Consider the following 22,312-nt stretch of genomic DNA (forward strand, 5'->3'; position numbering starts at 1 on the left):
TTAACACGAATGGTCTCACCCCCACCCAACAACATCAGGCCGATGCTCTTCTGAGAGCCTCCCACAACAAACAACACCATAAATTTGTCCTAATTCCCCCTCTTCTCCGCCCCCTCCTTCCTTACTGTACTTCTTCGAATGTTTCGCACTTGCTGCCTCAAAATAGTTGGAGATTTTATTTGACCTTCACACTTCGTTCCAATGAAACACGCAGAAGTATGAAAACTGAGTTCGCAAAAAAGAGATTTTCCTGATTTGTAGTTCGTAAATAAGAGCGCAAAATTACATTACATATATGGGAGTGTATTCGGGACCATTCGCTAGTTCGTCAAATCGAGAGTGTTCGTAAAAAAGAGGTTCGTAAAAACGAACGTCTACTGTATTCAGTTTTAAACATTGGCGCCAACTAACAAATTTGGCGACAATACATCAGAATCAAAACATAAAATGCTACTTCAAACTACCAATCGTACAGTAAAATTGAAAAAGGCACATCACATTTCTAACCGAGCACAAAGTTTACATAAAATGTAGGATACAATTTTAGAAATAGTATAAAATATTCGCGATAATAAAAAAACCACAACATCACAAATAGTATTGGACATATTTTACTGCACAAACACATACACATTCCGAAAACATACATGTATTTATAAAAATCAGTTGGTCGTCAATAAGTGACAGTTAAATGAAAATACACATTTTAAAGAAATACGATGAGTAATTTTTCTAACATTCTATGGAAAAATACGAAGCTGAACTCATCTCACAAAGGCACACTCCTGAGCCCGGAATCCGTTGATCTCGACGAGAATTAATTATCCATTTTCTTCGTCTTTCTTCATTTTTCAGGAAACGAAACATCCTAAATTTATTGTTAGAATGATTGGAGCAATTTGATGCAGCCCATACACCCATATTTCTCAAATCGATTAACAAATATGTCAAAAAACAATGCACAACATCAAACGATAACGAATAACAACATGGATGTTTCTTTGGCTACGAAATGGACTGAACCGAACAGGTATGGCCGGAATATCGATCGAAGCGCGACGTATACGGCTCAGTGAATTAAAGCCCCTTGGGCGCATGACATTTATTAGTCTGAACCGTTAGTATTTGGGGGTCTAAGGTGGCAGAGAAGGGGGTCACTATAAGTCACAAGGTCGTAGTGGGCAAAAAGGGAAAAAGAAGTCTTAACGGAGCAGTAAAGAGAAGCTCAGAAGCGCTGAATTAATGTAACATGTAAATCCACTGTGAAACGACAGAAACACAATCGAACAGACAAAGACACAGTCGAACTTAATAAAGTAAGTAAAATAAGGTCAAACTTTATAGCTTAACAGACTAATTTGGATATAAAAATACAATTTAATTAAAATGCAATTGTACATAATAGAAATATAGTTACTCTGCACAAACATAGGTACAGTGCTGAAATATGCTACGTCGGAAAACTGAGTCATGCTTGAGATGGGCCGCAAGTGGTTTTAATTCACAATATTCACTTAACATAATCGAAAATTTTTAACTTGATCATGTGGGGACAATTTCTTGCTTTTGAAAAGAAAACTTCGCTCATTTTGTGCAAGAATTTAAGAACTGGCTCTATTTTTAAATCCTTATGCAAAGTATGATTTGAAACAAGAAAGTGAGTCATGATGCGCAATAATTTATTCTGAGTAATCTGCAGCTTCTTGAGGTCCTAATTTCTTATAGCTGCATAGGCAGGCGACGCGTATGAAAAGATAGGTCTGATGACCGCAATGTATAGATGCCGTTTTCTTCTGTGGTCAATTTTTGAGTTAGTATAAGAGAGGTTTAAGAATTTGAATTGCACCCATAGGCTTTCCCCTTACATATCTGACATGGTTTTTCCAACTGAATTTCTCTTTGAGTAAGATACCCAAGTATTTACCCTTCTTAACGATGGGTACTTCCTTATTAAAGAGCTGGAGTTTGGTAGTGATCGGAGTTAGAGAGTGCTTCTTTCGAACAATGAATAACTAAAATTTATCTGCGTTGACAGAAGTTCTCCATTTTTTGCATCGAAATTCAAGCTACGGCATAAGCGACTGCAGTTTTCTGATGGCTAAATTTGGGCATGCGGACTTCACTGCAAGAGCCGTGTCATCTGCGTAAAAGCCTGAAAGGTAGTTATAGTCCACACTTGTCTTCGGAAGGTCTGCTATATAGAAGAGATACAATATGGGCCCCAAGAGCGAGTCCTGGGGTACACCAGCATTAATTCTTTTATTTTCAGTGGCTTCTCTGCCTAAATGGACATAGAACTTTCCGCCTTACAGGAAAGTGTTGATGAGTCGGATGAGGTCACTCGAGAGTTTCAAACTTATACTTTTGAAGATGCGCCCCTCATGACAGATGCGGTCAAAAGCCTTTGCAACGTCCAGCATATCTTTTCCAGGTTTTGGTAATACAATCATTTTGGCATGCTTCGATTGTCTTGGAAAATAAGCATTTCTTATTAAACATGAGTTTAGTACCCCAGTATATCTAGTAATTTTAAAGAAATACGATGAGTAATTTTTCTAACATTTTATGGAAAAATACGAAGCTGAACTCATCTGACAAAGGCACACTCCTGGACCCGGAATCCGTTGATCTCGACGAGAATTAATTATCCATTTTCTTCGTCTTTCTTCATTTTTCAGGAAACGAAACATCCTAAATTTATTTTTAGAATGATTGGAGCAATTTGATGCAGCCCATACACCCATATTTCTCAAATCAAAGGATGGTTCTTAATAGTGATGTTCGTGAAGTTATCAAAGCCTGCCGCTTTCTTATTTCTGAGCTTCTTTATGATGTCTAAAATCTTCCTAGTAGAATGAGTTCAATCTTACTGCTATTGTTATTACATTTATCTTGTCGTTAACACAATAGCGGATATCGTAGACAAATTCAAGATCATAAGGATCACCGTTCGGCTTAAATTGTGCTTCAAAATGATTAGCCAATACTGAGACTTTTTCCTTGTTTGTCAGAGCCACAACATGAACAGTTGTTATGGATGTTACAGTCGATTTATTTTTCAAATTTTTGACAGACGCCCAGAAAGAACTATTAGGTCCATTGAAACTCATGATCTTTTCTACCCATAATTCATTTCTGTGTTCTTTAATTTGTTGCAGCAAAATGGATGTTGAGTCAGCTCCCCTTTATAGGAGTCTCACGTTATTATGACAATTTCAATGACGTCACAGCCAATAGAGTGCGAGAACGTTTTTTGTTTACCGTTATTCCAGAGGAGCCTTAGCTATTCCTATAATTTGGCAGCCCATCGTATTTATTATTTTTTTTTTTCAGAAGTGAAGTGAAGAACCGTTACCGTAAAATGGTCTCTGACAACGACTTCATATAATGGTCTCTGAAAGTCGTAGAGTTAGGAAATTGGCTTCATTACGTAATAGTGCCCGCTTTTCGACTGGAGCTGCTGGAGCTTAATGCTTAAATTAACTGACATGTGGCACTATGCGTGTTCGGGGTCATGGTGAAAAGCTATTGTTGATAGCTAGCTGTCGCTTCGCTATTTAGTTTCGGTTCTGGCGCGACAGGTAAATTACCCGCGCATTTTTAGACAAGACAGTTAATTTTTTAGATTTTTTAATATTGAGTTATTGGTATTACTGAGTGAAAAGATTATGTAAGTTATTGAAGTTGAATTATCCGTCCAGTTTTAGGTAGATAATTTAGATCTTCGAACCTACACCATTTGCGTTTAGTGCTTATCGATTTAAATAGACTTGAGCTCATTTTCTTTTTTAGTGTTTTGATTTTCGTTTATTGTTGCGCTATTTTGAAAATTGTCGCTAACACCAAAATAAGTTGTTTACTGCTCATCATAAATACCGCGTGTACTGCTCATCATCATGTCTTCAAATCCCGTGTGTACCGTAAACTAGGATTAACGCGAAAAGTTTCTGCTGTTTGAAAAAAATTAATCATTTGCGTGTTATTTTATTATGTATTGCATATTATCTGAACTTGTATAAATATTTCGATATTGTCGTGAGTTATTAAATTGAAATTTTTATGTCCTCAAGGATTAGTATAAAACATTTTATGTAATTCCTTGTGAATCGTAAACAGTATTATTTTCAGAATGTTACAAAATAACAAACTCTGACGCGTTAATTTTGAAGTAACATTATTACGATTCAGATATTTCTCTCATATGTACAACCAAACTTGAAACTTGACTTGAAAGTAACCAATTTATTTATTTATTTGATAAGACAGAGTGTATCAGTTATTGTGCATTAGTGGAACATATTTCGGTAAAAGTATATTTTCGGGTACCCCTTCGCGAAAATTGGCGATTTTTGGCGGCACATGGATACCAAGTTTGTGCAATTCTTTGCCTTGTTAAGACAAAATAACAAGTCAAAGAACTGCACAAACTCGGTATCCATGTGCGCATTGACCTATTTTCACTTAAAAAACATCAGAAAATTGCACAAAATAGGCATTGTGCGCTCCCTTGACTTTGTCCATGTACACATCCAATATATTTTCACTTAACAAGGTCAAAGGAGCACCCAGTTCTACAGTAGAGGCAAACAAAAAATACATAATAATCTAATTGAACTACATTTTAAATCAAATAATAAAATAACATATAAAAGGAAAAACCTCTTATGCATCTAAGCACTACACAAAGCAAATATCCACTTACCTTATTTAGAAATTTCTTTGTTTTCAGTCTGTGGCACATAAAATTCCTTAACAGCATCAAAAAACTTCCTAAAATTATCTGAACTCGAATACGTATATCAACGTCGCCACATAAATACGCAAAAATAAGAGTCAAAAACATTCTCCGTAGTTCCGGACTTTTCGAGACTACTGTCCGAAAAATGGCTACTAAGTATACCTTCATTTACACAGCAGTAAATTAATTCCCTTATCCCCTTTTCGTTCCAAATCGTACAGAAACTTCAAATTAGTCTTACTACATTCAGCCATTCTAGCGTCTAAACAACAAAACAAGCAATATACTGCCTAACCAACACACACCGCAAGCCTTTACAAAACACCCCATAATTCAAAATTTATTGCAGTCATGCAATGAATTACGTCATAATGGAGTTTCCATAACATTCAACTACTCAGGTTACCATAAATGAAACAACAACTTTGTGATAGTACAAAAGGTACCCATTAGTCTACTCTAACCCATATTTCTGTTGGGTTTCTGAAAATAGTAATTTAATACATTATTGGGTAAAAGTATATTTTAGGGTACCCCTTGGAGAAACTTGGTGGTACATGGATACCGAGTTTGTGCAATTCTTTGACTTATTATTTTGGCTTGCATAACGGTGATTTTTGCGCCAAAAATCGTCACTACACAAAGCCAAAATAACAAGACAAAGACTTGCACAAACTTGGTATCCATGTACACATCGACCTATTTTCACTTTAAAAAAAAATACCCAAATTGCACAAAAATGGCATTGTGCATTCCCTTGACTTTATCCATGTACTTGTCCACCTATTTTCACAAAAAAAAAAAAAAAAAAAATCCAAGAATTGCACAAACTTGCATTGCACACTCCCTTTGCTATGTCCATATACACATCGATATATTTTCACTTTAAAAGTCAAACGAGCACTCAATTATACAATACAGGCAAACAAAAAATACATAATCTTAATAAACTACATTTTAAACCAAACAGTAAAATAAGATAAAAAAAGAAAAACATGTTATACATTTAAGCACTACAAAAAGCAAATAGCCACTTGCCCTATTTAGAAGTTCCTTCGTCTTTAGTCTGTGTCACACAAAAATCCTTAACAGCATCCAAAAATTTCTTAAAATTATCTGAACTTGAATCTGTATATCGACGTCGCCACATCTAAACCTTTCTTCCTACAAACCCATTGAAATCCATCTAAACGCTTTTTACGTTCGACTAGATGCATATCCTTCCTACCTACAGGACACTTATAATGGCTACGAAGTAAACCTTCATTTACATGCCAGTCAATTAATGCTCTTTTCCCCTTTCGTCCCAAATCGTACTACGGTCAGCCATTCTACCATCTAAACAATAAAACCAACACATACCACAAAAGCTCTTACAAAACATCCCATGATTCAAAATTTCCCAGAATCATACACCTGATTACGTCACAATAGGGTTTCCATAACATTCAACTACTCAGGCTATAAATGAAAAAAACAACTTTGCGATAAGTGAAACAACAACTTCGCCATAATACGAGGAGTACCTTAAAGTCTACTCTAACCCATTATTGTGCATGCGAGTTAAAAATTTGAAATCTGTGAGACTAAAATTTTAATATTAATTTTCCATTGGGGATTTTTCTGTAAAGTTGGAAAATGTAACTATTGATATTGGGAAAAGTGCAGAATCACCCGCCTGCTTGGCACGTTTTTAAGAATTGCACAAACTTAGTATTCATGTACACATTGACTTATTTTCACTTAAAAAAAAAATCAGAGAATTGCACAAACTCTGCATTGCACACTCCCTTGACTTTGTCCATGTACAGATCAACCCCTATGGTTGATCTTTACAATATGGTAACTGGTAGTTTGGCGACATTTTGGAGGCGATAAAGGTTACTACCTGGGACTTTGGTAATAATGTGAGCAGTACTCAGTTCCGATTACGCATTATTTTGTGTGAGGGAAATGAGAGATCATGGGATATGTCATGTGATATTAATGGACGAATTACGGTTCTTTAATCGGAAAAGGGGGGAAATCGGGAAAAAATCTGGAAATTTTGTATTTGGCTTTATTCTGTGTTGTGTGAAACAGTGTTTGTGAATTTTTGAATCCCATGGCCGTAACTAAAGTGAATTCGAAATGGGTATTTATGTATGTATTAATTTAATGTATGTGCTCATTTATATTTTAAGTAGTGTTTTCAAATTTAATTATATTTTAATTAAATGATAGTTATTTTGTGAATTTTATGTTTGTAGGAATTTGGTACACGTTTAAGTTGAAGTAAACATGCATGGAAATAATTTAAATTTTTGATACTAAGTATTTGTAATGCTTGCGGTATGAATTCGTTGGTGACGTGTATAATGTAATAGATGATTTAGAGATTTTTGGATATTTTATTTATTTTATATGTGGAAATGTTCATATTTGGAAAGGGTAAATACTTTTTTCGCGATCAGGTAATTTCATATGTGTTCTTTTTACCAAATTTTAAGATTAAAAAAATTGTGATGTATTTCCTTGAAATTTTTCTAATTTATGAGAAAAAAGCAGTGTACATGGATATAGTGAAGAGTGTGCGCAATGCCAGTTTTGTGCAATTCTGGGATTTTTTTTAAGTAAAAATAAGTCGGCGTGTACATGGTTTATGTGTATGTGTTATTTTGAAAAACACGTAAGGAGTATGGTATTGTGCACTTTTTCCCAATTTTGCGGTGAATATTTGTCATGATTAAGCAGTTTTGTTAGATAAAATTTCTAGCATAAGTGTAATTCGGCTAGTAGATTGTTGGAAGAAGTGTTCAGTAGATAAAAAGAAAAGAAACATGTCTTTACTTCGTGAAGACAAAATGGCGGCGGGAAAAAAAAATAGAGGGTTGCTGTAGGAGAGTTGGTCGCCAAAAAAGCGCCAAATTACCATAATGTAAAGATCAACCCAACCTATTTTCACTTAAAAAGTCAAGGAAAATTGACAAAAATCCAATTCTTTTTACTCTTGTAAAAAGTGCCAAACAAAAAGAACCAAATAAGTGGGTGACTCTGCACTTCACCCTTGATGTTATGTAACCAGATTTTCACATGAATTGGATGACTTCCAATCGTCTCACTCCCATGCGAAGAGAGACTATCTGGCTTTCACCTGTTCTTGTATCTGCATTGGCCATGTTGTTAACTGCTAGTAGTCGTAAGAAATTAAAATTTTTCTACTAATTGAATGAAACTCGTCTAACTTTTAGTGTTGTATTTTAATTAGTATTCTGAAGAGTGTTCTGATATGTGAAAGAATTGAAAAGTAACAATTATTGACATGCTAATTCTGGGTTTTAAAATTTGGAAAAAGCACTAAGAAGTGGTGAAGTCATTTTTATAATGATCTGATCATCTGTCATATCCTTTTGGATATTCATTATATGTAAGGAAATTTATATATAAAAAGAGAGAGAGACAATAATCACTAGAAGTATATCTACCTTATTTATACAAACCTGAAACAATATATCCATCATTTCAAAGTGTATGTTCTGTTTCAAATCGATTAATGATATGCAAGCTGAAAAAAGGTCTGTTTTGCTGCCTTATGCCATTTTGAAATAGAAATCTGGTGAAATTGTGCTTTAGCCCACTACTTATTGTGACTTTTAAAATCTTTAGTTTGTTGGTATACGGTTTCTCCTGAAAAATTACAGTTTAAGAGACACTAAGAAGTAGGCACAAAATGGCAGTACAGTACAGAAAATAATATTTCTCTCTTACCTTAACTTTGAAGTTGTTGATAATTCAACAGCTATTGCAATCAGATTAACAAAAGGCATAAAGACCTTAACCGGAACATGAAAACCACCTAATCAATCACTTCTAAGACAAAAATGCACAATTTAACAACACATAAGGGAAAAACTAAGTTCACTGAGCCAGCTAACAGATTGGGAATATATATATATATTTATATATGTTGAACCTAGAAAATGCTGTGGTTCGCAAAACAAATATTTATTGCAGAGTAATACGCAGAGATACACACAGAGTTACATGCAGAGAAATACAAGCAGAGTTAAGCAGAGACTGAAAACGTTTATAGAGGTCATATATATAACTTTACAACAGATCATGGTTTAACAAATCATAAACATCACACAATAAATAACCAATCAAAAATAACATAAAGAATAGGATTAAGTTTCAGAATAATTCGGACCTGACCGAACGCTAATGAATGTATCGGGCGTGACAGAAAGCCATATTTACTTTTAACCAATAAGAATGCGATTACAAATATCTCAACACTCCCCCTTAATCGCACATTATAGAAAAGATAAAAGAATTGCACAATTTTTAAACAGCTCAATGATAACAGTTCATAGAATTTTGTTTTGGGCAGAGCCTTAGTTAACATATCTACAATTTGTAAATCTGTACATATTCAATTTTAATATTATTTTCTTTAACAGTCTTAACTTTAATTTTATATCTATATGTTTCAGCTTACCTGAAAAGTTTTCATTAACAATAGTTTTAATACATAATTGTTTATCTTCAAAAATATAAACATTTTTAACACTGTAAATTTCATTTACTACATTTTTTATCCATAAAACATCTTGAATACCTTTGCATAAAGCAATTATCTCAGCTTCTGTTGAAAGTGCAATCCACTTTTGCTTGTTACAGCACCACATAATAGGACAGTTTGAAAATGTTATAAAGTAACCAGTAATTGATTTTCTATCTTGAGTATCTCCCCCCCCCCAATCTGTATCTACATATAAACATAGGTTTGCCATTCCAAAGCATTCTTTTTGTATATCAATTTTAAATTTAAGGTGTTTTTCAAGTACCTAAGAATTTTCTTTAGAGCACACCAGGCAACATCAGTAGGATGCTCCTGCAGTTGGCTTAAGCAATTTACTGCAAATAAAATATCTAGCCTTGCAATATATGATAGTAAAGTAAAGATCTAATTAATTCTTAGTATGGGCCATGAAATGCATTTCCTTTCTCAAAAATCAGCTGCTGTAGATTTTGGTTCAATGGGACTTTGGGCTGTTTTACAATCAGACATTTTAAATTTATCAAGTAATTTTTCAATAATGGTTTCTAATCTAAATATAAACAACCAGACTTGAACTTCAATCTAATGCCTAAAAATTCGGAGACATTTTCAGATTTTGACATTTGAACTTTTTTAGATAACAATGATATTATAATATTTGTGTCTTTTGCATCCGAACCTGCAGTTATTAAGTCATCTACATAAAGAGCCATAATTACTTTCTTACAATTTAGATTTCTGATGAAAATACATGGTTCAAAGTCTAATTGCTTAAAATCTAATTTAATAACAAAATTAAGAAATTTCTGATACCATTGTCGAGGAGACTGTTTAAGACCATATAAACTCTTTTTAAGTTTACATTTCTTACCACTCATATCATCATATCCTTTTGGCTGGTCCATGTAGATGGTTTCATCTAACTTACCGTTCAAGAAAGCTGTCATGACATCTAAAGTGAAAGTTTTCAAACCTTCATTATTGATGATTACCAGGATTAAACGTAAAGAGCACATACTAATTACTGGAGGAAACATGTCTGTATAGTCTATGCCTTCCTTTTGCATGAAGCCATAAGCAACAAGCCTGGCTGTGTAAGTTCCATCTCGTTTTTTACGTTATTTGCAGGAAATAGCTCTTTTATCAGGGGGTAAACTTTGTAGATCCCAGACATTGTTATCTTCCATAGATTTCATTTACTCGTCCATAGCACTTTTCCATAGTTCTTGTTCTACTTGTGGTAGAGTTACAATATCTTCAAATGTCAGAGTGTCTTGTACAAATATTACTTGGTATGTCTCAGGAAATGTTAATATATCTAACTGGTTGTTTCTTTTCTCTTGTAGATTTTCTTTGTTCCTCCTTCTTATTTGCAGCATTTAATTCGCCATTTTCAGTGTCTGAAATTGATTTGTCTTTATTTTTAATGTCATCATTTTCATTTTAACTCAAATCAGAGCTCTTGAGAATATATTTTTTATTTTCTACTTTCTTCTTTTCTTCATTAAATTTAACATTTCTGGAAATTATGATACATCATGTTTCTGGAATCATTAAACGATATCCCATTGTGGAATAACCTACTAATATCATTCTGACGGATTTTTCATCTAGTTTATTTCTTTGGAATGATGGCATAAGAGTATAAGCATCACAGCCAAACACACGCATGTTTGTAAAATCAGGATTTTTACCGTACTTCAGAAAATAAGGAACACGATTGTCAATTGAACTATTTGGAAGTCGATTATTTATAAAAGCAGCCGTAAATACTGCTTCACCCCAAACGCATTTTGGTAAATTTGCCTCAAGTATCATTGCTCAAGCTTTTTCCAGTACAGTTTTATTTGCTCTTTGAGCAACACCATTTAGAAAAGGTGTATAAGGAGGTGCAGGATCTATTTTTACACCTGCTCTTTTAGCAACATCATAAAGTTCGGTTGATCTTTACATTATGGCAACATGGTGTTTTTTTTGGCGAAAATTTGGCGACCAACTCTCCTACAGCAACCCTCTATTTTTTTTTCCCGCCGCCATTTTGTCTTCACGAAGTAAAGACATGTTTCTTTTCTTTTTATCTACTGAACACTTCTTCCAACAATCTACTAGCCGAATTACACTTATGCTAGAAATTTTATCTAACAAAACTGCTTAATCATGACAAATATTCACTGCAAAATTGGGAAAAAGTGCACAATACCATACTCCTTACGCGTTTTTCAAAATAACACATACACATAAACCATGTACACGCCGACTTATTTTTACTTAAAAAAAATCCCAGAATTGCACAAAAATGGCATTGCTCACACTCTTCACTATATCCATGTACACTGCTTTTTTCTCATAAATTAGAAAAATTTCACGAAAATGCATGACAATTTTCTCAATCTTTAAACCCGGTAAAAAGAACATATATGAAATTACCTGATCGCGAAAAAGTATTTACCCTTTCCAAATATGAACTTTTCCACATATAAAATAAATAAAATATCCAAAAACCTCTAAATCATCTATTACATTATACACGTCACCAACGAATTCATACCGCAAGCATTACAAATACTTAGTATCAAAAATTTAAATTATTTCCATGCACGTTTACTTCAACTTAAATGTGTACCAAATTCCTACAAACATAAAATTCACAAAATAACTATCATTTAATTAAAATATCACTAAACCATGTACACGTCGACTTATTTTTACTTAAAAAAACATCCCAGAATTGCACAAAAATGGCATTGCGCACACTCTTCACTATATCCATGTACACTGCTTTTTCTCATAAATTAGAAAAATTTCACGAAAATACATGACAATTTTCTCAATCTTTAAACCCGGTAAAAAGAACATATATGAAATTACCTGATCGCGAAAAAGTATTTACCCTTTCCAAATATGAACATTTCCACATATAAAATAAATAAAATATCCAAAAACTTTTACCTCTAAATCATCTATTACATTATACACATCACCAACGAATTCATACCGCAACCATTATAAATACTTAGTGTCAGATATTTAAATTATTTCCATGCACGTTTACTTCAACTAAAACGTATACCAAATTCCTACAAAGATAAAATTCACAAAATAACTATCATTTAATTAAAATATAATTAAATTCAAAAACACTACTTAAAATATAAATGAGCACATACATTAAATTAATACATACATAAATACCCATTTCGAATTCACTTTAGTTACGGCCATGGGATCCAAAAATTCACGAACACTGTTTCACACAACACAGAATAAAGCCAAATACAAATTTCCAGATTTTTTCCCGATTCCCCCCCTTTTCCGATTAAAGAACCGTAATTCGTCCATTAATATCACATGACATATCCCATGATCTCTCATCTCCCTCACACAAAATAATGCGTAATCGGAACTGAGTACTGCTCACATTATTACCAGGTAGTAACCTTTATCGCCTCCAAAATGTCGCCAAACTACCAGTTACCATATTGTAAAGATCAACCTAAAGTTCTCCTCTGAAATATTCTTTGGCATTGTCACAGCACAGTTTTGTGACAGTTGGATTCAATTTAAAGAACAGTTTAAGTTCATCAACAGTATCACTTTTTCTTTTGAGCAGTCTGATATCCATAAATCGCGAGTAGTCATCAATTATAGTCATGAAATACCTTTCCCTATGGAGTGTTTGAGGTTCTATTGAACCACATATATCAGTGTGTATAGTTGTAAGTGGTTTGGATTCTTTTATGCGAGGACTCTTTCCTATAGGCAAAGCACTTTGTTTGGCACAAACACATACTTCACAAAAAGTCTCTTTTGCAGGAAGATTCACTAGTTTTACTTTTTGATTACAACAGTGTCCTAATCTTCTGTGCCATAAATCATCATTCTTTACTGCTAAAGCTGTAAATAGATTTGGTGAAAAAATCACTAAAATATTGTCAGCATTTGTCCAAATATCCAAATCTAAAACATTTGTTTTTGTTTTCAATGTAAACTATTTCATTTTTAAAAATTACACTCAAACCTGCTGCTTTAATATTTTTAACAGAAATTAATTGTCCGTTTAATTTTGGAACGTAAAGAACAGCTTTCAACATTTTTTCAACACCACTCTTAGTTTTGTCGCAAATATCACCAATTCTTTCCACTTCTAAAACCGCCGATTTAGATGCGCATTTAACAGTGCCAGTCTTAGGCTTAATTGAGGTAAACCATTCCTTGTTAGAAGACATGTGACAAGTTGCACCAGAATCAATAATAAATTGTTCATGCACAAGATTTCCAGCCATAAAAGATATTGCAGGTGATGCATACTTAATTTTATTTGAATTTGCTGCTTTTTAGAATTATCAAAACATTCACTTTTGGAATGACCAGTTTTCCCACAGCTGTGACAGACGCAGTTCTTTTTTCTACAGAATTTAACAGAATGTCCTTTTCTTTTACAATAACTACAAAACAGTTCTTTAGGAGCACTAATAAAAACAGAGTTGTCCGTATTTGGTTTAGAATACTTATTTTCACTTTTATAATCAAACATAAGAGATTCACAATCAATAAGTCTGCTTGTAACAAAATCCAAACTCAAATTATCACTTGGTTGATTTTCTAGTGATGCCTTAACATTTTCATATTCCTTTGGCAAAGACATTAAAATGTAAATAATAACATCAAAGTCACTTACTTCAGTCAGAGATGCATAGATTACTGACCAAGTTCATTATGCTGTCGATACGTTGTCTCATTGACACATCTTTGAATTTTCTTATGGTAGCTAAACGTTTATGCATTAAAATTTGACTCACTGCTCCTTTAGTGCTATACGTAGCTTAGAGTTTCTTTCATATTTTACATGCCATGTCTTCATGTTGAAGAGAAGCAATATTATCACTTAAAAGCACAAGTATTAAGGCATAAGCCTTTTTTGATTTCAAAACATCTGCTGTTCTATCCGCAGTTGCTTCTGTTTCCAAAAATGCATCCAATTCCCTTGCAGTAAATATTGCTTGAACTCTTCGACACCAAACAGCAAAGTTATTAATGCCATCAAATGGCGTAACACCAAAAGCTTTCCTTTCACATCCGGTTGAAAAAGGCCATCATTCACAAAAAAAAAAAAAAAAAAAAAATCCACGAACGATTAATTATGACACTGGCATAGAAGGTTCAATTAGAAAAAATATCAGCGCACTTTAATTTTAACAAACCATGCTTTGCTGTTGAACATAGAAAAGGCCGTGGTTTGCAAAAGAAATATTTATTACAGAGATACATACAGAGAAATACAAACAAAGTTACATGCAGATTTACAAGCAGAGAAATAAACAAGCAGACAGTGAAAATGTTTACATAGGTCATATATATAACTTTACAACAAATCATGGTATAACAAATCATAAACAAGACACAATAAATAACCAATCAAAAATAACATAAAGAATAGGATTAAGTTTCAGAATAATTTGGACCTGACCAAGCTAATGAATGTATTGGACGTGACAGAAAGCTGTACTTACTTTTAACCAATAAGAATGCGATTACAAATATCTCAACAATATATGATTGGTGCAGCTGATTGCAACGAAAAAGAAAAGTGCAGAACTACATGTTATAGCAGTCCCATATACAAAATTTCAATGTTCTGTGGCTACTCTTTGGTAAAAGTATATTTATGGGTACCCCTTGGCGAAAATTGGCGGTACATGGATGCCGAGTTTGTGCAATTCTTTGACTTGTTATTTTGCTTTGTGTAGCAGCAATTTTGGGCCCAAAAATCGCTGAATCACAAAGACAAAATAACAAGTCAATGAATTGCTCAAACTCGCTATCCGTGTACACATTGACCTATTCTCAATTAAAAAAATCACAGAATTGCACAAACTAGGCATTGCGCACTCCCTTTATCAATGTACATGTCAGCCTATTTTTCACTTTAAAAAACGGAATTACTCTTATATGCGCGCTCACATCACAGCGCGAAATGAACTGGAAGTTGATCTGTCAGCACTATCATTATCTTCAGGGCAAATGTTTTTATTTTATTCGGCTTACAATTCCTTACTAAATGTAGTATTTCATCTCGATGTACTCTGTCTTTGATATGATTTAAATCAAATTCCTCGTCATTATAAATATCACGAATACACATCAAATAGTTTTCTGGCTGCAATTTTCTAATTTCGACTATGGGTAACGTATGCTTTATGCATGCGCGTGTTGAAAGAAATGTTTAATAAAGTAAACAAATAAATATTAAGCTTTTTTTGTAAATTTTGATACCCTTTAAATCATAATTGCTCTTTATTTCATAAATTACGGTTTCATATTTTTAATTTTATAATTTCTGCATGCCATCTTACCAGATTTAAACTGATAATCTATAATCCGGAATCGCCGAAGTCCCGACGAGTCCGGATTAAAGACTTTTAACCAGAAATTTTTTGCGATTACAGTACTTCCTATATTTCATACATGGAAGTGTAAAATCAATATGCCATTTCAGAAAAAGTGTGATTTTCTATCAAAGTATACATGTTAGAATGTTGCAATATGTATGTCTAACATGTATCGAAGCTGTGTTTTAGAGGCATCAAAGCACAAGTTTAATTAGGTATAGCTACTGAATGAATATAATTTTCATTATCAATGTAATGTGTTTTGGGGCAATGCAAAAATTTGCCTGGCAATTTTCTTAATTAATTCCAAATGTTTGTTATTTACAATGGAAATGTTGGTTAAAACTAATGTCAGAAATATTTATAATGTAATAACAAACACAACAGAAGTAACAGTAATGGAGTTTGATCATGGTGCTACATAGAATGGTTACTAGGAAACACAATGATGATTGTTTCTTATTGCTTTTTTAGCTGTGCTCACATTTCTGTAGCTGTTTCAGCAGGTTCTTTGTGTGAAAGTGAAACCAAATTTCTATTCATTCATGTAAAGAAAAATGCCTTCCCAATAAATAAATATTAATAAATCATCTTAATTGCAAGAGATTCACATTGTTTTAAGGTATTAAGTAAAAAATTTTGCATTTTTACAGAAGTGTTGGGGGGGGGGGAAAGACTTACAATTTCAAAAAGTTAATTATTATAGACCTACATATTTTATGTTTTAATCAGGCACTTACCGTATTTGATGGCATATAAGATGCACCCTTATTTAGACAGCCACACACAAGGTAAAAAAGTTTCAATAGCGTGGTTTCTTTTAGTTCTCACGTTTCGTAAAAGCCAAATAAACAATCATTGAATGTAATTACCTTCATGTATAAGACGCAGGTAACTTTTTTGAGACCAAATTTAGGAAAAAAAGTGCGTCTTATATACCATCAAATATGGTATCTCCCAAATTAATCAACACATCTACTTACAAGCAACATTTTGTTGCTTTTGTTTTGGTGGAAATTTTGTAAAAAAAGGCTTTAAAAATAGATTCAAAGCAACTGTTCCCTTTAGCAATTTTGCAGTAAAATACCGTATTCCTTCAGCAATTCTTCCACTGCAAATAAATTCTGCGAGTGCATACTTTAAGACTGAGTTTAATAAAAACTACTGAAAGATGAAATAAAAAAAAAAAGTGCTTATGGAAATAGAATTCTCAAACTAAGGCATGCTATCTTGCCCCTTCTCTGAGAGCAGAAGCAGTGAATATCTCTTCAAATTGTGCCCAATCACCAGAGGCTACACTTTGAGGCTCTTTCTGGCATGCTGTAGCAGTGGTTTTTCAAAAAAAGTTTTAAAGACTATAGAAGGCACAACCCTTTCCGGCACGCTGCCTTTGAAAGTCGGAGTTTTGATTAAAAAAAGGTAGGCAGTATAATTAGGCCTAGAGGAGTACACAAGTAAAATTTTGTGAAGATAGCACTTATCATTTTAATTCTGTGGCACAAAGAGTGCTGAAACAAGCATTGTTGTCAATGAACTGACCGATGAGATGCGAAGAAACAAAGAATACAGACTCTCAGTTGTCCTAGATTATCGGTGAGCCCAGTCTGGGCACACCTATGGTTCTCTGTTTGATTTTAGGCAAGATTTCAAGGTAAAAATTTAAAACTAATATAGAATAAGGAGATTAGCATACAGCCAAAAAAAAAATAACATAGAAATTTCTTTTCAAGCAATTCCTTTTATACCCTCTAAAAAGTCTGGGAGATTTCTTTGAAAAATGAGGGTCTTAAAAAACTAAACATGGCTAAAATATATGGACTGGTTTGTGTTGAGCTGCCATCTGCTATAAATAAAGAAAGTTCAGAGTAACCTATAAATCATTTTTCATTCAATTTTTCTGTGCTTACAGAAGGAAATTTTTAGGTGTGTCCAGACCGGACACACTGTGCCGCAAAGGGTTAAAATCTTACTAGCCAGAGCCCACAGAAACACTCCAGGAGCTGGCGATGAATGTTGAAAGGCTATCTCATCGCACTTTTTTGGACTGCTCATAGAAACAAGGGAAATCCTGTCCCAGCGTCATCAATGTCATATTCATCATTGACATACAGGATCCCGAGATACAGAAAGCCCTGTGAATGGCAGATGTCAAGGATCTGAAAAAGCACTGTAGTGTATGCTGTGATATTCAAGGCAGCCCATCAAGCAACCTGTAGACATTTCCACCCAATCAGTGCTGCTCAAATCCAGTTTGGAACAAATGACTGCTCATTAAGGATATTTTAACCGGGGAAATCAGTTCCTTGGGACAGAATAGGATTGGCAATAAATTGAGTGTAAAGTGCTGGAACTGTGGTGGTAAGGGCCATATACGAAAGAACTGCAGGGAGACCAAGGCACAGAAAATATGACTGCAGCAAGGAGGGAGGAAACAAATTAGTGGCCATCTCACAAAATGAAGTTTGACAGATATTGAAAAGTTTAGTTTCAGATTTCTTCAGTGAGTAGTGGCAATAATGGACTCTTTATCATGAGACATGTAAATGAATTCCTTACAATATGACTATTGATACTGAAGCCAATGTTGCCATCATCTAGAAAGACTTACCTCAACATTTGGAAGGTAAACTCATCTGGACACCACCTTATGTTGCCCTCCAGACTGTGTCCAGTGGTAAAATCAAAATCCATGGAAAGTTAAATGTTAATATCACACTTAGGAGTGCTACCTACCATCAAACAGCATATGTGGCAGATACTACAGACCCTTGCATATTTTTGGATTAGACTTTCTGAGGAAATGTAATTTTCCCTTGTAGTTAAAAAATGATGGACTGCATTCTGCCTCTGAGGACATACATCTGTTTCAAATTAAAGATGAAAGAGTTAAATCCATCCACCAAATTGTAGCTTAAGATGATATAAAGTACCAGCAGGAACAGAATTTTTTTTTTCTGGATCCATAGCTGAAAACGGAAATTTCCAGTGCACCATAATGGAATATCCCAAGAACTGTAACAGCTTGAAATGAGCACTTCTAGCCTCTTCACTCATCGACCTATCAAGGACCATTATCCTGGTAAGATTTGCCAATGTAACTGATATGGCGAAAATTATTACGAAAGGTGAAGTGATTGCAGCATGTACTCCATTGACCTGTGTTAAATGAACAAGTTAGTCCTCCAGAGTCTGTGTCTCTGGAGAGTCTAACATCAAAGTTACTGCAGAATGCACAGGTAAATGATAAAGAGAGAAATGCTGCAGAATGTGTCACTCAAGAATTTTAAAATGTTTTCTCCCACTCATCTTCTGATGTAGGTCAAACCAATTTGACACAGCATAGAATTGATACATAGGACCATCCACCAATTAAGCAACATTAAAGTTGTCTATTGATTACTAAATAGGAAGAGGTAAGAAGACTTCGAAAGGACATGCAGGAAAGCGATGTTATCGAGCCTTCAGCAAGTCCTTGGATCTCTTCCATCGTCCTGGTCAGAAAGAAAGATTGTTCAGCTAGATGTTGCATTGACTATAACTGGTTGAACAAGGTTAATAAGAAAAACCACTACCATCTTCCTAAAATTGATTATGTTTTGGATGCTCTTTCTGGAAGCATGTTGTTTTTGATGCTTGATTTAAAGATTGGATGTTGGCAGATAGAGATACACTCTGATGACTGAGAAAAAACAGCTTTTACTACTGAACAAGGACTATGGCAGTTCGAGGTGATGCCGTTTGGGTTGTGTAATGCACTGGCAACACTCAAACAATTGATGGAGACCATGTTGAGAAGTCTTTCCTATGAAGGTTGTCTGATATATGTGGGTGACATCATTATTGAGAAGAAGAGTTTTGAAGAGCATTTAGAAAATCTTATAAAGGTGTTTCAGAAATTGAAGGAAGCTAATCTAAAATTAAGTTCTGCCAAATGTAAATTGTTCAGACAGAAAGTCACTTACCTTGGATATGTCATTTCTGCTGAAAGTGCATGCATGGATCCAGAAAAATTGTCAGCAGTTAAAGATTGGAGAAACCCTGAAAATGTCCATCAGCTAAGAAGTTTCCTGAGCCTTTGGATCTACTATAGGAGATTTATGAAGATTTCTTCACGACCAACACCCCTTCACAAACTGACAGAGAGCAAGCAAATGTTCTTGTGGACAAAAGAATGTGAGGATGCATTTAAACTGAATGAAGCTTTAACATCTGAGACAATCTTTACCTATCCTCAGCTTGACAAACCCTTTATTCTTGTCAGGGATGTGAACAGTGAGAGTGTTGGGGTTGTTTTGTCCTAAGAAATAAACAATCAAGAATGTGTCGTAGCATATTGGAGCAAGTGTCTATTTAAACCGGATAGGAATTACCGGGTTACAAAAAGAGAGGTGCTCATCATAGTTAAAGCAGTTGAACATTTCCCTCATTATCTCTATGGCAGAAAATTCCTGCTCCACACAGATCATGCATTGTTGACCTGGCTCTTAAATTTCAAGATTCTCGAAGACCAAATAGCCAGGGATGGAGAGACTCCAGAAATAGTACATCACTATCCGTTATCAGAAAGGATCAATCATCACATGGAAATGTCAATGCCCTGCCCCTGTTCTGTGTGCATTCAATCTATTACTAACCTGCATGTATGCAGGAGTTTTAAATAATAATAATTGAGAAAATATTAACCCTTTTATGAGCAGATAAAGAGTTCTAATATTTTCAGTTTTTCTTACTTTAAGTATAATTTTATTAACCCCTCCCCAGCTCTCCTCTGTACCTCTTTCCGAGAGATGTTTAAAAACGTAAATCGTATACTATCCATTTCTGTGCAAATTTACTTGGGCAATCACTTTGGAAATGTAACTTCTCTTAAAAAATAATGTAATTTAGAAGTCAGCCTAGTATGAAGATAAACTGTCTTCATACTGGGCTGTTTATATCATTAGTTTTATTTTTAATTACATGAGAGTGATATTTATTATGAATAATATTATAATTTTCTTCTTTCAAAATGAATTTTTTTTTTAATTTTATTTTTTTATCTTTCATGTTTCTTTTTAAAAGCTCTGCAAGCTTTTTGAATGACTGAATATTTTTTTAAGAAAATTTTACACATGCACACATATTTGTGTGTGTAATAATTCAGTAGATGACTTGAGGATTCAGAAAACAGCTGTGCAGATATTTAAAAAAAAAGAACAGAGAAGAAAAGCTTTAAGATGTAGCTACTAATTTAAACATGTAATTTTATTTGCTAAGCAGACTTGTGGGTTAAATCAGTATATTTTTACATTCCAGGTGTATGAATTATTTCCATATTTGTATTGCCTGTATAAATGAATTTACAAAATTTAAATATTTATAAGACATGAATGTATAGTTTAACTGTGTATTTTTTTCTCTTTTCGTAAAACACTCTGATGTGCAAATTTAAAATTTAGATGTTACTGAAATAATGCATAAAATGATAAAGTTTAAATCCATTTTTATTAAATTATGCTTAAACACCTGTTCAGATTTGCTAAATATTTTCATGTTGTTTGCAGAAGTGTTTGTTTTTAAGGTCACTCATTTAAGGATCCATATGCAAAGCTGTAGGTTATTGAGGTCGCTCATATAAGGATCCGCATGCATGATATGCCATCTGGGAATTTGTTAAGGTTCTGCGATACAAAATCTGAGATCCAGACCTGTCAGGGCTTTGGTGATTCCAAATTTTGGAGTTTTTTAGGTTTAGATTATCAGTTTAAATCTAGCTAGATAACATGTAGAAACTATAAAATGAAAAAGATTAAAATAGTTGTTTATGAAGTAATAAAGCATTTTATGACCTTAAGGGAATCACAATTTACTAGGGGGAAAAAAAAAGCTCAATGTTTATTTTTCTTTATTTAATATTTCTTTCATTACAAGTTGTTTAAGTTGCTTATTTTTATGCCAATACTTTCTGTATAATTTTATAGATAGCTATAATTTCTTTTTCAGTTACAAAGTTCCGTTCTCAAAGTCCTGTAATTGCCATATTGAGAATTCCCACTAAATTATCAATCAGTTTTTTTTTTTTTTTTTTTTTCGTTCTCAACAACCTCTCTCACTTTCTCCATTAACAGTAAGAATATTTCCTGAATTTAGAACCATACAATAGATTTCACAATCCATTAGTTGATTATTGGGGCATTGTTAATGTGTGCCGTAGAAGACTTCTGTTATATCATATCCATTTTATTACCACTTTTCCACAGTTCTTCATAAATGTGATTAATTAGAAAATTTCGCATTTTGTTTGTGATATCCAAAAACTGTCAAATTCACTGCTATCATCACAAAGCTTAGCTAGGGTCCATTCTACATTATGGGTTATGTATCATGAGAATGGCAACTAAAAACAACTAAATTTTGTGTTTCTTCTGTCATGCACTGATGAAGTTAAAACCTGAATTATATTAGTTTATTTATTATACTTGCATCTACTATTTCCCATATGTGCTTAAGGCTTATCTGAGTCCTGAATCAGTTCCCACATATACAGTTTTATCTGAACAGCAAATCAGTTATTGTAAACAGCACTGAATACAGCATTTGGGCCTATAAATATCATTTACAAAATCTTTTTTTTTTTCATATGGAGAGAAATTTTTGTTAATT

At 33.6% G+C, this 22,312-nt stretch overlaps 1 long non-coding RNA gene across 3 annotated transcripts in view; it reads left to right on the forward strand.

Annotated features, from left to right (window-relative positions):
- Positions 1-3,284: 3,284 nt before the first annotated feature.
- LOC118183400 (uncharacterized) overlaps positions 3,285-22,312 on the forward strand; it is a 48,331-nt gene continuing 29,303 nt past the window's right edge. For 2 of the 3 annotated variants that reach the window (XR_004757230.2, XR_004757231.2), the window contains exon 1: positions 3,306-3,581. This is a non-coding gene — a long non-coding RNA (uncharacterized LOC118183400). Of the gene's footprint in view, positions 3,582-22,312 lie in introns of all 3 variants that reach the window. The other variant, XR_004757229.2, reaches the window with a different exon arrangement.

Source organism: Stegodyphus dumicola, chromosome X2 (genome assembly GCF_044657685.1).
Source record: "Stegodyphus dumicola isolate Sdum_Otavi_A_Nest chromosome X2, ASM4465768v1".
Lineage (NCBI taxonomy): Eukaryota > Metazoa > Arthropoda > Arachnida > Araneae > Eresidae > Stegodyphus > Stegodyphus dumicola.